This window comes from Mauremys reevesii, linkage group 9, assembly GCF_016161935.1.
Source record: "Mauremys reevesii isolate NIE-2019 linkage group 9, ASM1616193v1, whole genome shotgun sequence".
Lineage (NCBI taxonomy): Eukaryota > Metazoa > Chordata > Testudines > Geoemydidae > Mauremys > Mauremys reevesii.
Window position 1 is genome coordinate 69,708,633 of NC_052631.1, and position 19,392 is coordinate 69,728,024.

Genomic DNA, 19,392 nt, shown 5'->3' on the forward strand with positions numbered 1-19,392 from the left:
TTTGCTTAACATCGTTTTGCTTAAAGTCACATTTTTCAGGAACATAACTACAACATTAAGTGAGGAGTTACTGTAATTTACCCAATGAAAACTGCTGTTAATACATTTATAACTAATCTGATCCTGTGAGAGTTCTGGATGAATGGACCCAGATTATAAATTTCAGTGAGCTCTGCATAGGTACAAGGGTCCATGTCCTTTGAAGGATTGGGGCCTAAATTTCTAAGAAAATCCCCCTCAGCTTTTGGAGTATGTCAAAACAACTAAGAGTTGCATTTTGGAGCTTCCCTCCTTTTTGTGCCCTCCCTCTATCACCATTGTCTCATCTTGTGCTTATTCATCTTATTTGAAACAATTCAAAGGGTTATTTGTGAGTCTCGATAATCTCTGGAATGACAGTATCAAGTTTAACCCTCTCTAACCTCACTTGTTCTATAGCAGAACTTTCAGACTAAATTGAGATAGTGATAATAATCAGAATGGTTTCTTGCATCTTGGCAGATTCATTGACACTTTGACCTCCCAGAATGAATTTCTTGTTACCTTGGTTGCATCTGCAAATTTGGCCTGCTGTCCAAAGAATTAGAAATAGTGACAGCACACTGATTCACCCAGTTCTCTACCCCTCAGCTGTCATTGCAAACTTGTGTTACTCATGATATTTTGGGGCTTTGACCATCCTAGCTGTAGGGGCCTGGTTCTATGAGGTACTGAGTACTTTCATTGATTTTTTCCAATATCTGGTGTCAAATGGCTAAACAATGGAACTTTCACTACTTTTTCCAGGGAAATCGGCTCCAGTTCAGGAAAACGTTTAAGGACATGCTTAATTTAAACCACGTGCATTATCACTTTCCCATATGGCAAAGTATTTAAGCATATGCGTAAATCTAATTGAAGCCAAAGGGCCTGTATTAGATGCTGCAAGAAGCACTTGTTTCCCAGCTCTCACCAGTCACTCTTACAAATCATTGCCATGGAGCTTACCCTGTACTTTTAATAAAAAAAAATCAGTTGAAATTCTGAATTTTAATTAGTTTTACTTTGAGTTTCTGGGTTCAGAATTTACCTCAAATCTTGAGAGTATGGAGTCAGCTGTGAATACATAATCCGAACAGAAAGAAAATAGTTGCATACTCCTGAACTGAAATTGTTATATTTTGCAGGACAGAACTGTAGTTCTTAATGAAAGGAAAAAGGTCTTTGTAAATCTATTTAAGGCTAAGCCAAGAAAATTGCTGTTGATCAGAATAGTGATTTTGAAATATTAACGTTATCATAGAATAACAGAAATATAGGACTTGATGGAACCTCAAGAAGACCATTGTAGTCCTCTGTGCTGAGGCAGGACCAAGTTTACTTACACCATCCCTGACTGGTGTTTGTTTACCCTTTTTTTAAAAACCTCCAAGGATGGGAATTTCCACAACCTCCCTTGAAAGCCAGTTCCAGGGCTGCCCAGAGGGGAGGGGGGAGGCCGGGAAGTGGGGCAATTTGCCCTAGGCCCCGCAGGGGCCCCCGTGATAATATAGTATTCTATAGTATTGCAACTTTTTTTAATGGAAAGGGCCCCAAAAATTGCTTTGCCCCGGGCCCCCTGAATCCTCTGGGCAGCCCTGGCCAGTTCCAGTGCTTGACTATATTTATAGTTAGAAAGTTTTTCCTGATATCTAATCTAAATCTCCCTTGCTGCAGATTAAACCCATTACTTCTTGTCCTACCTTCAGTGGACATTGGAGAACAATTGATCATCATCCTCTTTATGACAGCCCTTATCATATTTGAAGACTGTTGTCGAGTCCCTCTCAGTCTTTTCTCTAGACTAAACATGACAGTTCTTTTAACCTTTCTTCATAGGTCAGATTTTCTAACCTTTTTCATTTTTGTTTCTCTCCTCTGTACTCTCTCCAATTTGTCCACATCTTTTTTTTGAAGTGTGGCACCCAGAACTGGCCACAGTACTTCAGCTGAGGCCTGACTACCTCCAGACAATTCCTGTGTCTTACATGTGACACTCCTGTTAATACACATTAGCCTTTTCTTGCAACTGCATTGCTTTGTTGACTCATATTCAATTTGTGATCCATTATAATCTTCGGATCCTTTTCAGCAGTACTACCGCCTAGCCAGTTATATCCCATTTTGTAATTGGGTGTTTGATTTTTCTTTCCTAAGTGTAATACTTTGCTCTTGTCTTCACTGAATTTCACCTTGTTCATTTCAGACCAGTTCTCCAATTTGTCAAGTTAATTTTGAATTCTAATCCTGTTCTCCAAAGTGCTTGGAAACCCTCCCAGCTTGGTATCATCTGTAAATTTTTATAAACATACTCTCCATTCCATTAACGAAGTCATGAAGGAAAATATTGAAGCCAAGACAGACCTCTGTGGGACCCCTAATTTGAAAGTAAACCACTGATAACTATTCTTGGTGTATGGTCTTGCAACAATTTTTGCACCCACTTTATGGTAATTTAATCTAGACTACAGTGTATCTAAAAAGTGTGGTGGCAGTTTAAAAGACAATTATTCAAAGATTAGGTGAATTGGCAAGACAGGAGGCCTTGATTATCTGCTAATATGGTACTAGGCTTTATTTTCACCTCTGCCACAGATCTGCTGTTTAAAGATTGGGCAAGTCACTTATGCCAGTGTTTTCAGATGCAGCCACTGGTTTTTTTGGTACAGAGTTTGAAACATCTTGGGCATGATTTTTCAGAAGTGCCAATCATGCAAAAATCGGAGTGAAAAGAATGTCTACTGTCCCTATAAAAATCAGCTCCCTGGTGTTTTAGGTGGTATGAACAAAAATTGGGGCAGCCCCAAAATATATTCTTTTGGAAATTTGTCTGTTGACATATGGTGCCTCTGTTTGTAAAATGAGAAGCATTGTCTACTTCTGTGAAATAAGTGCTCGGAGACTTGAAGGATGAAAAATGTTAAGCAGAAATTTTGTTGCTTGTCACTGTTACGTTTAAATAGAAATTGTGAGTCCACATCAAATTAATCTAATTTCAAGAATTGTTGGGCATATATTGTAACCTACAGGTTTTATTTAAGGAGATGAGATGACAATGAATAATATTGTAAGCAGGGTTGGTCCAATCCTAAGCCGGCATACTTTGGAGGAGTTTCTTTAACTTCAGTGGAGCTATGCCAGTTTATACCAGCTGAGCTTCTAGACCATTATAGATCATTTTTCTTACCTCTGGGACTGATGCATGCAGTATTAGTTCTTATAGGAAATGGATTCTCATGTGTTGCAGAACCTCAATTTCCTATATGAGAAGTTTTCATTAATTTTGCATTATAAAGCAATTGTTTCCTTTTGGATCTCAAAGCTCTTCACAGGCACCCGTTAATTAGATTTCACAAAATGCTTGTGAGGTGGGTAAATACTGCTGTATTACAGAGGAGGGTTGTGTGGTTTGGCTGAATTTGTTAATTTACACTAATAGTAGCATGTAGAGTACACATAGTGCATGCCCAGCTATCATGGGTATAAATAGCAATGTAGACGGTGAAGCACAGGTTAGGAGACTAGAGCACCCCACATACTTGAACCCAGGTGTATATTCTACAAAGGCTTTCTATGTGCCCAAGCAGTTCCTCCCCATCACTGCTATTTTGAGCAATAGGATGTCTTGCTGCCTTCCCACTGCAAGGGATAGCTGCAGCAGCAAGAAGGCAGAGGGGATAGGCTACAACAGCTCCTCTCTGCTGAAGCCTTTCACTGCATTGTGTAGGTGCACACACTGTGCTCTACACAGTTCTATTAAGTGCACACATAGCTGATAAACATAAGTGTAGTTTGACTTCTATATTTGCAGGGAGCAGCTCCTGTCAGGCCAATGGAGCTGTGCCTGGGGGAGGAGGCAAATTATATGCATCCCTGAGGCTTGCAATTTTTTGGAGGGTAGGGAAGCATTGCCCTCCCCCCAACTACACCCAGGCTGACAAGTCACGTGGATGATAGCCAGAAAAGGAACACAGAAGTTCTACTGTAGACCTGTTCTATCTGCACAATAGCTTTTTTTTCCTGGGATTAGATTTTACTCTGAAACTTTGCATTTTGGTTGGTTCTAAGAGCAGCTGCAAAGCTATAAAGTCTGGGATCGTTAAAAAGTAACACACTGTTGTCATTTTGTCTAGACTATTAATAAAGGGCATAGATACAGATCAGGGTCAACATAATTTCAAAACATTTTTTCAAAAATGTTGCTGGAGAAACCAATTACAGGGATTATGTGTAAGTAGTGGCTTCAAAGGACACGATGGAGGTGGCTTTTTGAAAAGGAGTGAGAATGTACACAGATGGCTTCCATTAATGTCCACTCAGCTGAAGCATTATCTTTGCTCCATTAGGTAGTGAAACATGAGGAAAGTACAAAGCTTCCTTGTTCCAACTTGTTTTAACTGTTAGTACAATAAGTGGTGCTTTATTCTGGATCTCAGCTAAAGACTCAAAGGTTGATAAAATGGCTGAAATTGGTCACTTTCCTACTGGCAGTGCACATTGCAAATTCAAGCAAGTTGATACTTGAACCAAAGGTTCATTACTAGACAGCTGCAGAAGCAGCAGTTAAGGAAAATGCTTTTTGCACAGAATGTTCTGACATGGTATGGAAAGTTTTTAGACCCCAAGTTACAAGAGAAAGTTTGCATGTTCCCCTCCCACATACTCATAAAGAAAGGGAGGGTGGTCATAACCCTCTGAAACTGGTCTGACACTCCTTCTCTAGAGGAGAAACAGGGTAGCAGAACTTCTTGTTGCTGTACTCAAAACTTTTCCTATCATTATATTCTACCAATGACAGGTCTTTTTATTTCTGCACATATAAACATAAAGAAATTTCATATTCACAATAAAGTTCATTTTCACTAGTTTGCCAGTTGTCTTTAAGGTGTAAGGCAAACTTCCCAGCACAGGTAATTGACTAATTTTTAAAATCTGGTATGAGGCAGTTGCATTTTCATAGCTTAATTACAGTGTCAGCAGGTTGCCAGTTAATTAAATGAATTTCTTTTGTGCCATCTCCAGCTGTATTTAATTAGACTGTGTTTCTGGTTGAGGAGAGATGAGTATTGTCTTCTGAGTGTCTAGATGAAGCTGCTTCTTCTTCTTCATCATCATCTTCTTCTTCTTTTACTCTTCTCTGTACTTTGCTTCCTGTTGAGAAGTTTGCTCTTTTTAGAAGGTCTGTAAGCACTGAGGTTAGTAGCTTTCTTTCTAATATAACAGATAAACTGGAAACTTCAGTGGATTATTGTCATTTTGGTTGGTAATTCAGTCGCTATGAAAGTTGATCAGGTGATGAAAAATAATTCTATCAATTGAAAGACAAGTTTGCACAGTCACAAGTTGAAAGCTGGTACAAAACTTGTTCTGCAAATGTAAGACATTCTGTATAGGACCATATATAGGACCATATTTAAATTACAGAAGAAAGAGTCAAATCTTAGTCTCATTAGACCAATAAAAAGACTTTAGTTGACTGAATGCATCCAGGATTTGGCCCTAAAAGTAGTCTTTGGAGCATGAACTAGCCTGCTGTAAAGGATATTATAAAATTTGCCTGAAAGGATAACACAGGTTTTTATATCTGAACTGGTGAAACTTTTAGTAAATTCTGCATAGATCATACTTGGTTTTTCAATTACTTAGAGTGTATCTACTTTTTTATGAAATACATTGTGGTAGAAAACAAGCAAACCTCATGATCCCTTTGGAAGAGATAACAATTACTCTCAACCAAGATTAGGGCAGTTTCCTTTTCCTTTCCCTTGAGTTTCCTCTTTACCTTGCTATCTAATCTAAATGAAAATGCAGGAGCAATTTATCTGTTTAACTTTTTTTCCCACACCTGATGCAGAAGAATCCCTTAAGCAAATTCTGAACCACCATAGATGGAGGTATTGCCCCAGGCATTGATAATTATGGTAGAAGGTTTCAAGATGGCAATTGGGCACAGGTTTCAATATATTAAGCAGATGGGCACAGAATTCATACATACAGATAGATAAGTGGATTACACAGTACAAGTTTGAATACTTTATCCCTTTCCAGTAAGTAGCACGGCCAAACACTATTCCTTTGTGCTTTAGCATACGATACACTCAAAACTAATTTTTGGACTAGAAATAGGAAAACATTACTGAAGCAGTGTCAAAGTGAGAACCTGAGGCTAAAAATGTGGTAACAATATACATATGAGAAGGTAATTTTAGGAACCTCAAATTTTACTTAGGGTAAGTGAATGTCTCATCTGTAACGTGGAGAGGGTGTTGATGAGCAACTAGTCTGCAAATAGTTAAATATATTGAATGATGCCTTGGTGTGTGAGAGTAGGTAATCAGATTTATGTATGTTAATGTCCTATTAAACAGCATAGAAATAGTTGTAAATATACAGTCTGCAATAGGTCTGGCTGCCAATTTGTAATATTTTGTATTTAAACTACTACCATTTAACTGTAATACTTGCCTTTACATTTATTTTGCATTAGCTTCAGGCTAAGCCAACGAATGATCCTACAAAAGGTCTCTGGCATCTTATCTAGCCATTAAAGGCAGTAACAGTTATAAGCTGCAGTATATTAATGTTGCACATTGTAATGAGCTCTATCGGCTCATCTTAGGGTTACTTGGGTGTCTCTAGACAGGTGTGCTAATCAAATTGCAGTTATCACAGATATTAAATTAATACTTGTATTGTCAAATGTAAATTGCCATTCCCTGCTACTTTCTGTACTAGGCTATATTGCAATTGGACCAGTTAACTAGAAAATTCACTGAAAAAAAGGTTTGTTAAAAACTTCAAACAATGATGGTAAAACATTATTTTAATGGCTATTTTAATAACAGCACGTGCATTGATACTCATCCACAGCTCTGCCATATTATTTGTTAACTTCTTTGTTCAAAAAGAGGACTAAATAGTGACTTAAAGGGAAGAGTGTATCTTAAAACCACTTGGCAACAATGAAATAATAATTTGGCTGGAATGTTATCCTTAATCTTGAAACTTTTCCCTTGTTAACCTTGAACTTGAGGGCAATGCTCAAAATGTTTATATTATTCGTAAGAAATTTAGTTAAATATTTTTAGTCCCAAGATGGAGACTAATATAAAAAAAGACACTTATAAAAATTATAAACATCTAAAGTGGTGTTTGTTCCTTTTCCCTACACTGTTTTTAATAGCTCAGTACTGCACTCTCTTTGCTGGGTCTATAGCAGAAATGCACTGAATACCATCGGCTGGCTGGCTGGCTGCTGTTTCATTCTGGTGCAGCAACCAAAGTTCTATGAAGACTACATGTATTTTGCCTGCATAAACGCTGTGGTATTTGGGTTCCTAGTAGTTTGTCATAAGATGATTAGGGCCCTAAGCCCACAATCATCTTTGCGAGCCAACACCTAAGCCTATACAGAATCTCAGCAGGGCTGATGTTTGAGGTTGCAAAATAAAATTCACCTTTGTAAAATGGAGAAAAAGAGAAAAATCAGTGAAAATAAATAAATATTGTCTGGCTTCTATTGCCAAGTGCAGAATAAAAATGAGTCCCTTGAAATTCTTTCCAGATGGTCACAGTTTTCCCCTGCTCATTTGAATGTTGTACTTTGATTGTCCTACATGCAGTAGTAAAATATAAATATGTAGGGGTCCAGGAGTGCATCATTTGTCTGTTGTAAAGAAACCAGCTGGAACAAAGTGGGCCACTGAGCCCATTGAACCTAGGGACATGTTGAGAATACACTTACAGGGATTATTTATCAAGAAGACACTAGGTGTTTGCTCTAAACAGTGAGCTATTTCACCAGATAGACCTATAGATACAGCAGCTAATATTCTTCCTATGAAATACTGTTCACAAGCTGGGTCATATAGCAATTTATACAGAAACTGTGTAGAGCTCAGCTTCTTTCTGGTAATAGCACTTTTGCAACAAAGTGAACCATCGGGTATAATAGGGTCACTTAGTCAACACCAGTGATTGAGAAGGGAGCATAATTGGGCAATTTGTTTTCTTAATTTAATATTATCTACATTTCTTTTTAGAATATTTGTGGATCATATGTGATACAACAGTCCAGAACCATGTCAATTCTATTATTTCTTCCCAATGTGTACTGTCATAATTGATGTATGAGATTAGATTTCTTTATTCTTTCCCATAGTTCCTACATCTATTGTACGTGATTATCTTCCCTTTTTGTTTTCATCATTCAAGTTCGAGTCAAATATATTCCGAACATAACTTTTGAACTAGTTTTTTGCCTTTGGTATTGTGCAGACTATGCAATTTTGTCAGACAAACTAAAAATAAACAAAAAATGAAAACTGACAATAGGATTGAAGCAACAAAGAGTCCTGTGGCACCTTATAGACTAACAGATGTATTGGAGCATAAGCTTTTGTGGATGAATACCCACTTTGTCAGACGCATGTAATGGACATTTCCAGAGGCAGGTATAAATATGCAGGCCAGAATCAGTCTGGAGATAACGAGGTTAGTTCAATCAGGGAGGATGAGGCCCTCTTCTAGCAGTTGTTTCTCCTCCCTTGGTGTTCACACCTCAACTGCTAGAAGAGGGCCTCATCCTCCCTGATTGAACTAACCTCGTTATCTCCAGACTGATTCTGGCCTGCATATTTATACCTGTCTCTAGTAATGATCATTACATGCGTCTGACGAAGTGGGTATTCATCCACAAAAGCTTATGCTCCAATACATCTGTTAGTCTATAAGGTGCCACAGGACTCTTAGTCTGGATCTGTAAAAAGCAACAAACAAGGCTACCCCTCTGATACTTAATAGGATTGAAGTAATGCTGAATGTTTGAGAATACAAATGAAGAAAGTTGTCTTTTGGAAATGGAATAAAAGTCTTTTCAGGAGCTAGTAAAATCTTAGCACTTGGATTAATCTGTGTGTGTGAGTGTGAATGTATTTGTCTATGAACACTCAAAATATTGGTGGTATTTCAGAGTCAGCTAATAAAAATCTGGTCCCTGCCTCAAAGATATTTATAAGTAGTGGTGATATCCATGTGATAAAGGGTCCACCATCATAAATGTGGTTTATCATCTTACCTGTATTTTTTTCCCACAAATCCTTCCATGCCGACAGCTACTTCTAATATTCCAAATACTTGAGCACCTTCAAACAGCCCCCCTTAAATATGCCCACAAAAAAGCTCTGCCAGATAACTGTGTCCTTCCTTTCTTCCTCCCAAAATATGGAATTTCTCCCCCAAAACTACATTGGCATGAGGCTCAAGATGCATCATTTTGTTCCAGAACTGTCACCAGTTTATTATCCAATTCATAATGAGTTGCAATATGTTGGAGCTAGAAAAAGAGACGTATCTTGTTTAAAAAGTCTGGAAGCCCACTCCCCAGTGGAATTCCCTGTTTGTGCAGCAAAGCTTGGTTGGTCACCTTCAGGACATGTTGCAATGATAATATTTTATTCAGGTCTTTATTTGTGAATGGTAGACTGAGTAAATAGAATTTTATCTATGGACTGGAATTTTCCTTTTTAGTTGTCTTTTTTTTTAAATATAGTTTTTATTTCCTGCTGATTATGGGCACATTTTTAACAAATAAAAACCCTGCAATTAAGTTATTATGCTTTTTCACAGGACAGATTATTACACTGACAATTTTTACATGGAAATTGGGGGGGTGAGAGGTTTGTTTATATGAGAAAATAGACAGTTATGTCTTAATATCATGTTTTTTCAATATGGGAGGAAAAGTACACACATTTTAAAACCATGTAAATGCTTTATGGTCTGTGGGGTAAGATAAATCTGACTTGGCATCAGAGCAAGGAAATGCTTGGAAAAAACAATGTAGGAGACAAATTCAAATAAACTTTTATTTTTTCTTTGTTTTGATAAGGAGTCCTATTGCCAATAAATCAGTCTTTCAGGCAGACAGGATCATTGTGATTATTTAGTCTGACCTCCTGTATATCATAGGCCATAGATCAGGGTTTCTCAAGCTGGGGTCCGTGGACACCTGGGGGTCCCTGAGAGTACTCCAGGGGGTCCGCTGGCCCCGCTGATTAACTCATCTCCCTCCCTCCCTCTCAGTGCCTCCTGGCTGAAGCCAAAAGTCCAGCAGTGCAGCAGGCTTTCTACCTGCCCAGGCTCCACACCGCTCCCTGAGGGGTGCAGGGAGTCTCCACATGCTGTCCCCGCCCCAAGCACCAACTCTGGAGATCTCATTAGCCGGGAGCTGCATCCAATGGGAGCTGTGGGGGCTGTGCCTGCAGGCAGGGGCAGCACGTGGAGACTCCATGGCTCCCCCTCCTAGGAGCCGTTGTCAGAGGGAGGTGCCAGTCACTTTCAGGAGCCACCCAAGGTAAATGCAGCTGGAGCCCACACCCCTCACCCACTCCCATACCGCAATCCCCTGCCCCAGCCCAGAGCCCACACCCTGCACCCAAACTCGGTCCCTGAGCCCACACCTCTCACCCCCTCCTGCACCCCAACCCCCGCCTCAGTCCAGAGCTTGAACCCCACATCCAAACTCCCTCCCTGAGCCTTCATCTCTTCCCACACCCCAACCTCTAGCCCGAGCCTGCTGAAAGAGAGTGAGGGTGGGGGAGAGCGAGCGAAGGAGAGAGGGAGATGGAGTGAGTGGGGGTGGGGCAGGTGTGTGGCCATGGGGAAGTGAGTGGGGCAAGAGCTGAACAGGGAGGGGCTTGGGGATCCTTGAAAAATTTTAAATCAAAATGGGGGTCTTGAGGTTGCTAAAGTTTGAGAACTGCTGCCATAGGTAGAGCCCTGAGCAGATACAAAATTTGTATCCACATCCAATCCGTGATCCACCCAAATAGTCCATTGATCCCTGCAGATTTGCAGGGCTCTAGCCATAGGACTTCCCTGAATTAATTCCTGTTTGAACCAGGAAATACCTTTTGGAAAAACCTCCAGTCTTGATTTTTAAAATTTCCAGTGATGGAAAATTCACTTGATAAACTCTTCCAATGATTAATTAAGGTGACTCTTAAACATATGCACATTATTTCTAGGCTGACTTTGTCTAGGTTTAACTTCCAGCCGTTGAATGTTGTTATACCTATGTCAAGACTGAAGACCCCTCTTATCAAATGTCTGTACCCCATGTAGGTACTTGTTTACTGTAATCAAGTTACCTCTTAACCTTCTCTTTGTTAAGCTAAATAGATTGTGCATCATAAGACATATTTTATAATTCTTTAATCAGACTCAGCTCTCTTCTGAACCCTCTGTAATTTACCAACATCCATCCTGAATTGCGGCACCACAAATGGACTCAATATTGCAGTAGTAGTCACACAAATGCAAAATGCAGAGGGAATACAACCTTTCTACTTGATATTCTCCTGTCCATACACGCAAGGATCACTTTAGTTATTTTGCCCAGATTGTCAGACTGGGAACTTATGTTCACCTGATTATCCAGCATAACACCGAAGTCCTTTTCAGAGTCGCTGATTTCAATGATAGAGGTCCGCCATCCTCTAAATATTGTGTACATTCTTTGTACGAAGATGTGTGACTTCACACTTGGCGGTACTAAAATGCATATTGTTTGCTTACACCTTGTTTATGAAGCCATCCAGATCACTCTATCAGTGACCCATCCTTTTCATTATTTACGACTTCCGCTAGCTTTTTGTCATGTGCAGACTATATCAGTAATAATTTTGTTTTGTTCTGGGTCATGGATAACAGCATAGGGTCAAGAACATCCCTTTAGATGCATCCCTGAGGGTGCATCTAAACTGTAATTTTGGATACCCAGGGCTGGCCCATATCAGGTGGATTAATTGCAATGTAGATATTCATGCTCAGGGACCCTGTCAAGGCTGATTCCCCACTCTGGCACTTCAAGTGCAGAAGGGGGGTGGGGGTGGGGCCCGCAAGGATTCTAAAAATTAATATGACCACTCCAGGCTGGTATTAAACTCCCAAGGTTACAGCTTTTCTCTGACCTTGGATGGGTAGATGCTGTCACTACCCAAGTGGGAAAAAAACCCAACCTCTTTTTGAGAACCCAGGAAGGAGCACTTGGGAATTCCTCCCTGTGGGGTACCCTCAAGCCCTTTCACCCTCACCCCTCCGGGGAAAAGCTGAGAAAGAAAGAAAAAAAAAAGGAAATCAGCTGTTGCCACCAGCTAATTAAACAACATATGCACAAAACTCTTAGGGACACAAAAAAGGTAAAATAAATGTATTAAAAAAAATACACCTGAAACTTAGGCTTTTTGCTAAATCTTAAAAAAAAAATTACAGAAATTAAGCGTCAAGATAGCGCTCTTGAGGTTCAGGCTAACGGTTACAAGCAAAACAAAAGCACCTGGGGTTAGCACAGAGGAGTCCACAAACCAATAAGAAATAAAACAAATAACCCTAATTGCATCTTTTTGATCTACTTACACATCTGGGTTTCCAAATAAGCAATTTCTAGGTATGATTCTGATGATTTTCATACCTGGCCTTCAGCTTCTCACAGCATAAATGCTGCCCTGTATCCCTCTTCCCCAGAGAACAACAGACAACAAAAGGGGAGTCTTGTTTCAATTTTAAAAAGTTCTTGTCTTCCCATTGGCTCTTTTGACCAGGTGCCCATTCACTTCCCTTTACCTGTGCATCCAGCCAGACTTTTAAACCCTTTACAGGTAAAGCAAGTAGAGCACAGCTACCAAGAGGGATTCTATAGCTAACTGGGGGGTTGGTGCCCACAAAAGGGAGCTACCCCTCCTCTCATTTATCAGACCCTATAATGGGGGGAAGGATCCCAGAGCTCAGGCTCCAGCCCAAGCCCCAACATGTATGCCACAATTAAACACCCTTATAGCCTGAGTCATCTGACATGGGCTAGCCATAGGTGTTTAATTGCATGGACCTACCTTAGGGACCCAACAAGAACACAGTTGCTCAATGATGATTCCCCATTTACAATTACATCTTGAAACCTAGCAGCCAGTTGTTAATCCATTTAATATGTACTTTTTTTAACAAGACCAAATTCTTGAAGTGCTCAAATAAACACCTGAGGAGCAAGAAAAAAGAAATAGAGAAAATGAACCTATTTTATGCTTGTTCTTCAAACACAAGATCAAACAGCAATAGTGAATATCCAACCAGTTACTTGACAGATTATTCCATATAGCACACTTCCTTGTGAAGCCTTACTTGTTCTTTTGTTAACATTACAGGGCATCAGTTTATCCATCTGGCCAAACTCGTCTACCAAAGAACTGTTGTCCATGTAAGTAGTCTCACTGAATTCAATGGAACTGCTCACATGGGGATAGTTAAGCACACATGTACATATTTGCAGAACTGAGGCCTGAATTATCCTCAGTGCCCTGGGTGGAACAGTGGCGGTGAAGGAAAAAATAAAAAAAAAGAAAGAAAACCCGATTGAGCTGCCGCCAAAGAGGAAGCGAAGGACTGAAGGACCTGCCACCAAATTGCTGCCACGGACCCAGACGTGCCGCCCCAACAACAGATGGAGTGCCGCCCCTTTCTATTGGCTGCCCCAGGCACCTGCTTCCTTCGCTGGTGCCTGGAGCTGGCCCTGCTCATAATGGTAATCTATTTTCAGGACTATTCTTAGGATCCAATCCAGGCACACGAGAGATGATGTACTTTTTCACAAAAGGAGAGAATACTTTCTAAACAACCATTTCATCAGTCAGTGGTGGCAAAATAGGAAATGCTGATGAAGCTCAGACCGAAACCTTTTTCCCCTCCTTCCCTCTTGTCTGTAGTGAAGGTGTGTCATGATCAGCAGTGGCCAGTATGACAGGGTTATCATTTACCTAATTTCCCATGTGTGGAAGTGGACGTCCTCCAGCAGGAATAGAATTAAAAGCTAGGCTCAAAAGAACATAGTTCACATACCTATTACCTTCTCTTCTCTCATTCATCTTTTCTGATACTGAATACGCTGTTCAGACAGCTGTTAAATCTCTGGTTCTTCTCTGTGACCTCTTTCAAGTGCAAAGGGAAATAGAAATGCTCAGTTTGACATCTCTCAGTGGATCAAGTAGAGTAATGGGTAGCATTTACCTTTTTTGATCCTGAAGTTCAAAAATAAATTTTCTAATAACTTTTTGGCAATGAAATTATTGTACTCTATAATTACCTAATTGTCCTCAAATGCCCAGAGCCACAACATAAATACAAAAGGAGATCCTGACTAAGATGCAAGCAAAGGACTCTGATGCATCTTCCAAGGACAATTGTCATCTTTCCAAATGTCCAGGTTTTTTTAATACCATCTACTTATTTCTTGTGCACCCCTTTCCACACACTGTGAACATCAAGGGAATTCCCATGTTGACATGGTGTATATCTTCCATGTGTGAATCATACATGGTCAGCCAAACTTTGTCTAGATTGTGGTTTGTAATGCCAGGGCCGGCTCCAGACCCCAGCGCGCCAAGCGCGCACTTGGGGCGGTATTTTGCCGGCAGGGCGGCAGGCAGCTCCAGCGGACCTTCCGCAGGCATGACTGCGGAGAGTCCGCTGGTCCCGCGGCTCGGGTGGACCCCCGCAGGCATGCCTGCAGAAGCTCCACTGGAGCCGCGGGACCGGCGACCGGCAGCGCGCCCCCCTGCGGCATACCGCCGTGCTTGGGGCGGCCAGATTCCTAGAGCCGCCCCTGTGTAGTGCATATATGATCTTTGACCAAAATATGTAACTAATCAACATATGTGTTTGACACTGCATAAGGTACATAAAAATGTGACTATTTTTGATTAATCAATCTGAACCCCATGGCATCCAAGTATTGTAACTCCTCACTTAACGTCCCGATTAACATTGTTACGTTGCTGATCTATTAGAGAACAAGCTCATTTAAAGTTGCACAATGCTCCCTTATAACGTTGTTTGGCAGCTGCCTGCTTTGTCCACTGCTTGCAGGATTTTCTGGAAGAGAAGCCCCTTCTTGTGGGGATTAGAACCGGGGTGGGGGGGGGGCGCTGTAGCCACTCTCTCCCCATCATCTCCCCTAAATTCCCTATAAGGTATATGGCTCCGCAGCTGCCCAGCATTAGTTCAGCTGTCCTTCCCTTCATTGCCCTGCTGCTCCTGACCTGCCCTCTGCCTTGGAGCTATTCCCGGGAGCTACCTGCTTGCTGGTGGAGGGGGCCAGAGGGGTGCTGATATCGGGATGTCCCCCTGCTCCTACCCTCCCCCCCCCCCGCTTTGTACCCCCTCTCCACCAAGTGGAGGAGTGAGAGAGGGCTCAGGGATGTCTGTTACAGCTCCATTTTGTTCTTACAGCTGTCCCCTTACTCCATTTTGTTCTTGTTTTCCTCCTGTGGCCGCCCCTCCCTGGCTGTTAAGTTGTTTACCAGGGCCTCTGCCCTTCTCAAAGGGGGGGCCCTTTAAGTTGTCTAACCAAAGTCATTGCCCTTCTCAAAGGGATGGCCACTTATGCTAAGTGGGACCACTGCCCTGTTCAAAGGGTTAGTCCTGTTATCACCTTGTTAAAACCTGGGCTTGGTGTAGGGTAGGCTCTGTCCAGAGCTGCAAGACCTATTGTGTTTTTAAGATCCTGGGCATGAGTCATACCTCTGGGCTCAGGACTAGTCCAAACATGTCTTGGTGGCTGCCTGCAGGTTTTTTTTCTCTGCCTTCTCTCCTACCTGTAAGAGGGGGAGCCAATCAGAGTTACTGGCGGGAAGCTGCCAGGGTTTGCCTTTTATAAACAGACATTTTTTGAACAGACTTCAGAAAGGTTCTTGCATTGCTGCCTGGTCTGATCAACCAGCGGTTCTGGGGGTCCTTTCTCCGCTCTCGTTTTATTTTTGAGCGTACCCCCATTTTTGAAACCCCCCCACGAAGAACGAATTGCTGCCTGAGAGATCTCCTGATTATCAAGACTGTACCGAGCCTTCTGATGTTCTTGCTGCTTCTGCCTCTGCTGCTGCCTTGTGGGATGGTAAGAATCCCTCTGTGAAACTTTCTATACTTTTTATTTTATTATTTTAGCTGCTGGCTCTGTCTCCCCAGCACACAGTGCTGCTGGCTCTGTCTCCCCAGCACACAGACTCAAGCTAAACCTTGGTCTGCATTTTAAAACCTCTCTCTTAAATCCCGTGGCACTCTGCCACTGAAAATAAGTTTGCTGCTGCTGCTAAGTTCTGCTCCTGTGGGCTTTGCCTTGGACTGTTTTCAGCTGTATCCACTGCTGCAGTCACCCCCTCTACCCCTCTTTGGAGCTGTGTCCTGGACACACACCACTCAGCCCTCTGGAACTATCCTTAGCATAAGGTACACCCATTAAGTTAAGTTTAGCATTATACTTTGTAAGTTAGGCTTAGAGAATTGTTGCATTGTGTTTTAATTTGTGTAGTCTTGGTTAAGTTAGCTCATAGATAAGATTTTGCTGTGTTCTGTATAATTGTAATTGTCTGTCTTCCCACTGCAAACACACACACCCCCAGCTTCTCTGTGTCTTTCTACCTTGTTACACTATCTCTGCTGCTTAAGCTTGCAGCCTGTTTGCTCTGTCTCACTAAGTTTAAATCTCTAGCATAAAACCCCATTGGTTACTTTCTTCCTTTCTGATACCCCTCACATTCTACATTTACACCACTGTGACACATTTTTACCTGGAATTGTTTGTTATTTAACACATTTTATCCATAACTGTTGGTTATATGCTGCTGTGACACACCTTTTTACATAGAAATCGCTAGCTACCTGTTATATTTATACCTCAGTGTTAACTGATTACCCACTGTATTGTATCCTACTGTGTTGTATCCCACTATTGAAACCCCCTTACTGTTTACCAAAAAAGAACCCCCTGCCCAATTGTCTACCTTAACAACCCATACCCCTCACTATTGAATTTTCCCTGGTTTTGTATTTTCTTAATAAAGTTTATTTTGCACCCCACCCGTGTGGTAATTGTTCCCCAAGATCCCATATACCTGCAGGCAGGGACAAGGGACAGAAAGGATAGAGCTTGCTGGAAGCTGTTGCTTCCTGTTTGAACTGGTTGATCTGCTTAAAAGGACAATGTACTTGAAGTGGCATCACATACTTAAAGGGGCAATGCATGCCTCTCTCACTCATGCATGCACTCCCCAGCACTTTGGAAAGTCAGCACCTGTGCAGCCATGCATGTGCTGTCAGGAGGAGGGAGTGGTGCACTCTAGCTGGATAGCATGGGCTCATCATCATGTTCAGTTTTTGCAGAGAAGTGTTTGCAGCTACTGCCCTGCATCTAGTGTGTTTCTTTCCTCCTGCCTCAGTCTATGCTGCCTTGTAGAATGTGAGGCTGCATTAACAATAGCATATTAACCCTTGAGGGCTCAGCCGAGTGCTAGTTCATCATTTAGCAGCAAGGCGTTCCCCAGGAAATATTCTACCCTCTTACTCCACCACTTCAACCAAGCGTCACAATCATTCATTGCTGTGTACAATATTCAACAGTTTAAAATTGTTTAAAACTTATACTGTATACATATATAATTTTTTTTTCTGGCAAAAAAAAAATTCCCTGAAACATAACCCCCCCCATTTACATTAATTCTTATGGGGATATTGGATTTGCTTAACATTGTTTTGCATAAGTCACATTTTTCAGGAACATTACTACAACATTAAGTGAGCAGTTACTGTAGATGACTGCTGTAAGCCCAGGTTCTGTTAAGTGTTATTGTCTAGTGATCAGAATTTTTGTCCTTGGGTCATCCAAAGAATAGTTATTTTATGGTTTATGAAGTTTGAAAACCATTTTATTAATTATTGGTCCAAATTTTCCACATCTTTATGTGGCATGCAAGAGTATCTATGAATTTTGAAGAGGTTGGAACCGTAGTTCACCTGCATTAAAAATTTTACAGCGTTGCTTGCTAATCAGAACACTCATATCTTAACGTATTTTAAAAAGGAACCTAGAGTTAGTTTTCTGAGTAGAACTGGATGGAACACTTTCAATTAAATGAAATTTTGTCAAAATATGTATTTTGGTTGAAGTCACAATCACTTTTGGAGAGACTAATCTGTTTCAACAAAGTGGTCTGGGGAGGTGAGGGTGGAGAGTTGTTTGGTTGATTTTTGTTTTGTTTGTTTTTAAGGGATCGGAGAGAAAACAAGGGTAGAGGGACAAGGAGAGCTCACACTCCATAGCCTGATGCTTAGGGCATTGTCTGGGATGTTGAAGATCCATTTCAAGTCCCTGCTTTTCTGGATTCAAACTGGTTTGAGATGAGAAACTTTGCTCTGAATCAGGTGTGTAGGACTTGAACTGAGGTCTTCCATATCCCTGGCTGATGCCCTCACCACCAGATGAAAGGGAGGTACACACACAGCCCCTGTTTTCCAAAGGTTTTATTTTTGTTCCAATGTGGAATGAAAACAAAGGTCAAATTTCCAATGAAATGGCCATGCTCTATTTGGCATTTACTTAAGTGGCCTGATTTTCAAGTGTGCCCAGCTACTCCTAGCAATTAATTTGAGCCACAGAGTTTACAACACCATGCATAAGAATAAATGCATAAATTAATCTTGGGAGTGGAGAGAACACACCATCACTCTGACCTGGAAATCAGGAAAGTAAATGTTACATTCAGCTGTTAATATCCTGCAATAGACTGTTGTTATCTCCAGATAAATGACCCTCATTATTAATTATTCAATGTAAAGTGAAACAGCTATTTAAAATGTTTTCACAGACTGATTAATTGGCTTACTTATATTTATCACAATCTCACGTATTCAGTAAATATTCAAATAATGTAAACTGAGCTAATCAAAGGATGACATTTCTGTTAAATACAATAGTAGGGTAAAGAGATTGCAACAATCTGAAGAGCAGAAGTGTCAAATTCCAATGTTGAGTTGTATACTATAATATGTTAGCTTGTTCCAACTCAAGCACACAGTCACTGCATTGTGATGACAGAGTAACTATTCAAGCTTGTTGAAAATTGAAGAAGAGTTACATTTAAACATCAGAATTTTGGAGTTGTTTCCTTATCACAAGGCTTGAAATGAAACAGTTTCTTTAACTTTTCTGCAAAATGTTTTATGAAAAGAAATCTGATTCTTGTTTTCTCACCTATTGACCTTGAAATTGGTAATGTCTAGGATTTTTTTTCATTTTCTCCATTCTAACTTTTTTTATAACTATTCCAGCAAAAGGAAAAATGAAACTCTGTAACTTTGCCACTCTAACGTCTCAAAACGTCCTGAATATGGAAAAATTAGAGCAGCTAAGTTAGTGTTTCCTTCTATTTATTGAAACCTTTTGAAGTTTTGTCTATGTTTATTTTGTGGAAGTTTTGGCTTTTTACTTAGAACATTTTTCATTATTCAGCCAACTCTAATTTTAAACAAAATCAATATTTTGTGGATAATTCA

The 19,392-nt window shown here is 40.7% G+C and overlaps 1 long non-coding RNA gene across 1 annotated transcript in view; it reads left to right on the forward strand.

The window, feature by feature from the left end:
- Nucleotides 1-19,392, forward strand: part of LOC120372340 — a 36,406-nt gene that overhangs the window by 13,265 nt on the left and 3,749 nt on the right. Inside the window, exons 2-3 of the long non-coding RNA XR_005584907.1 lie at nt 13,218-13,270; nt 13,610-13,780. This is a non-coding gene — a long non-coding RNA (uncharacterized LOC120372340). The remainder of the gene's footprint in view (nt 1-13,217; nt 13,271-13,609; nt 13,781-19,392) is intronic.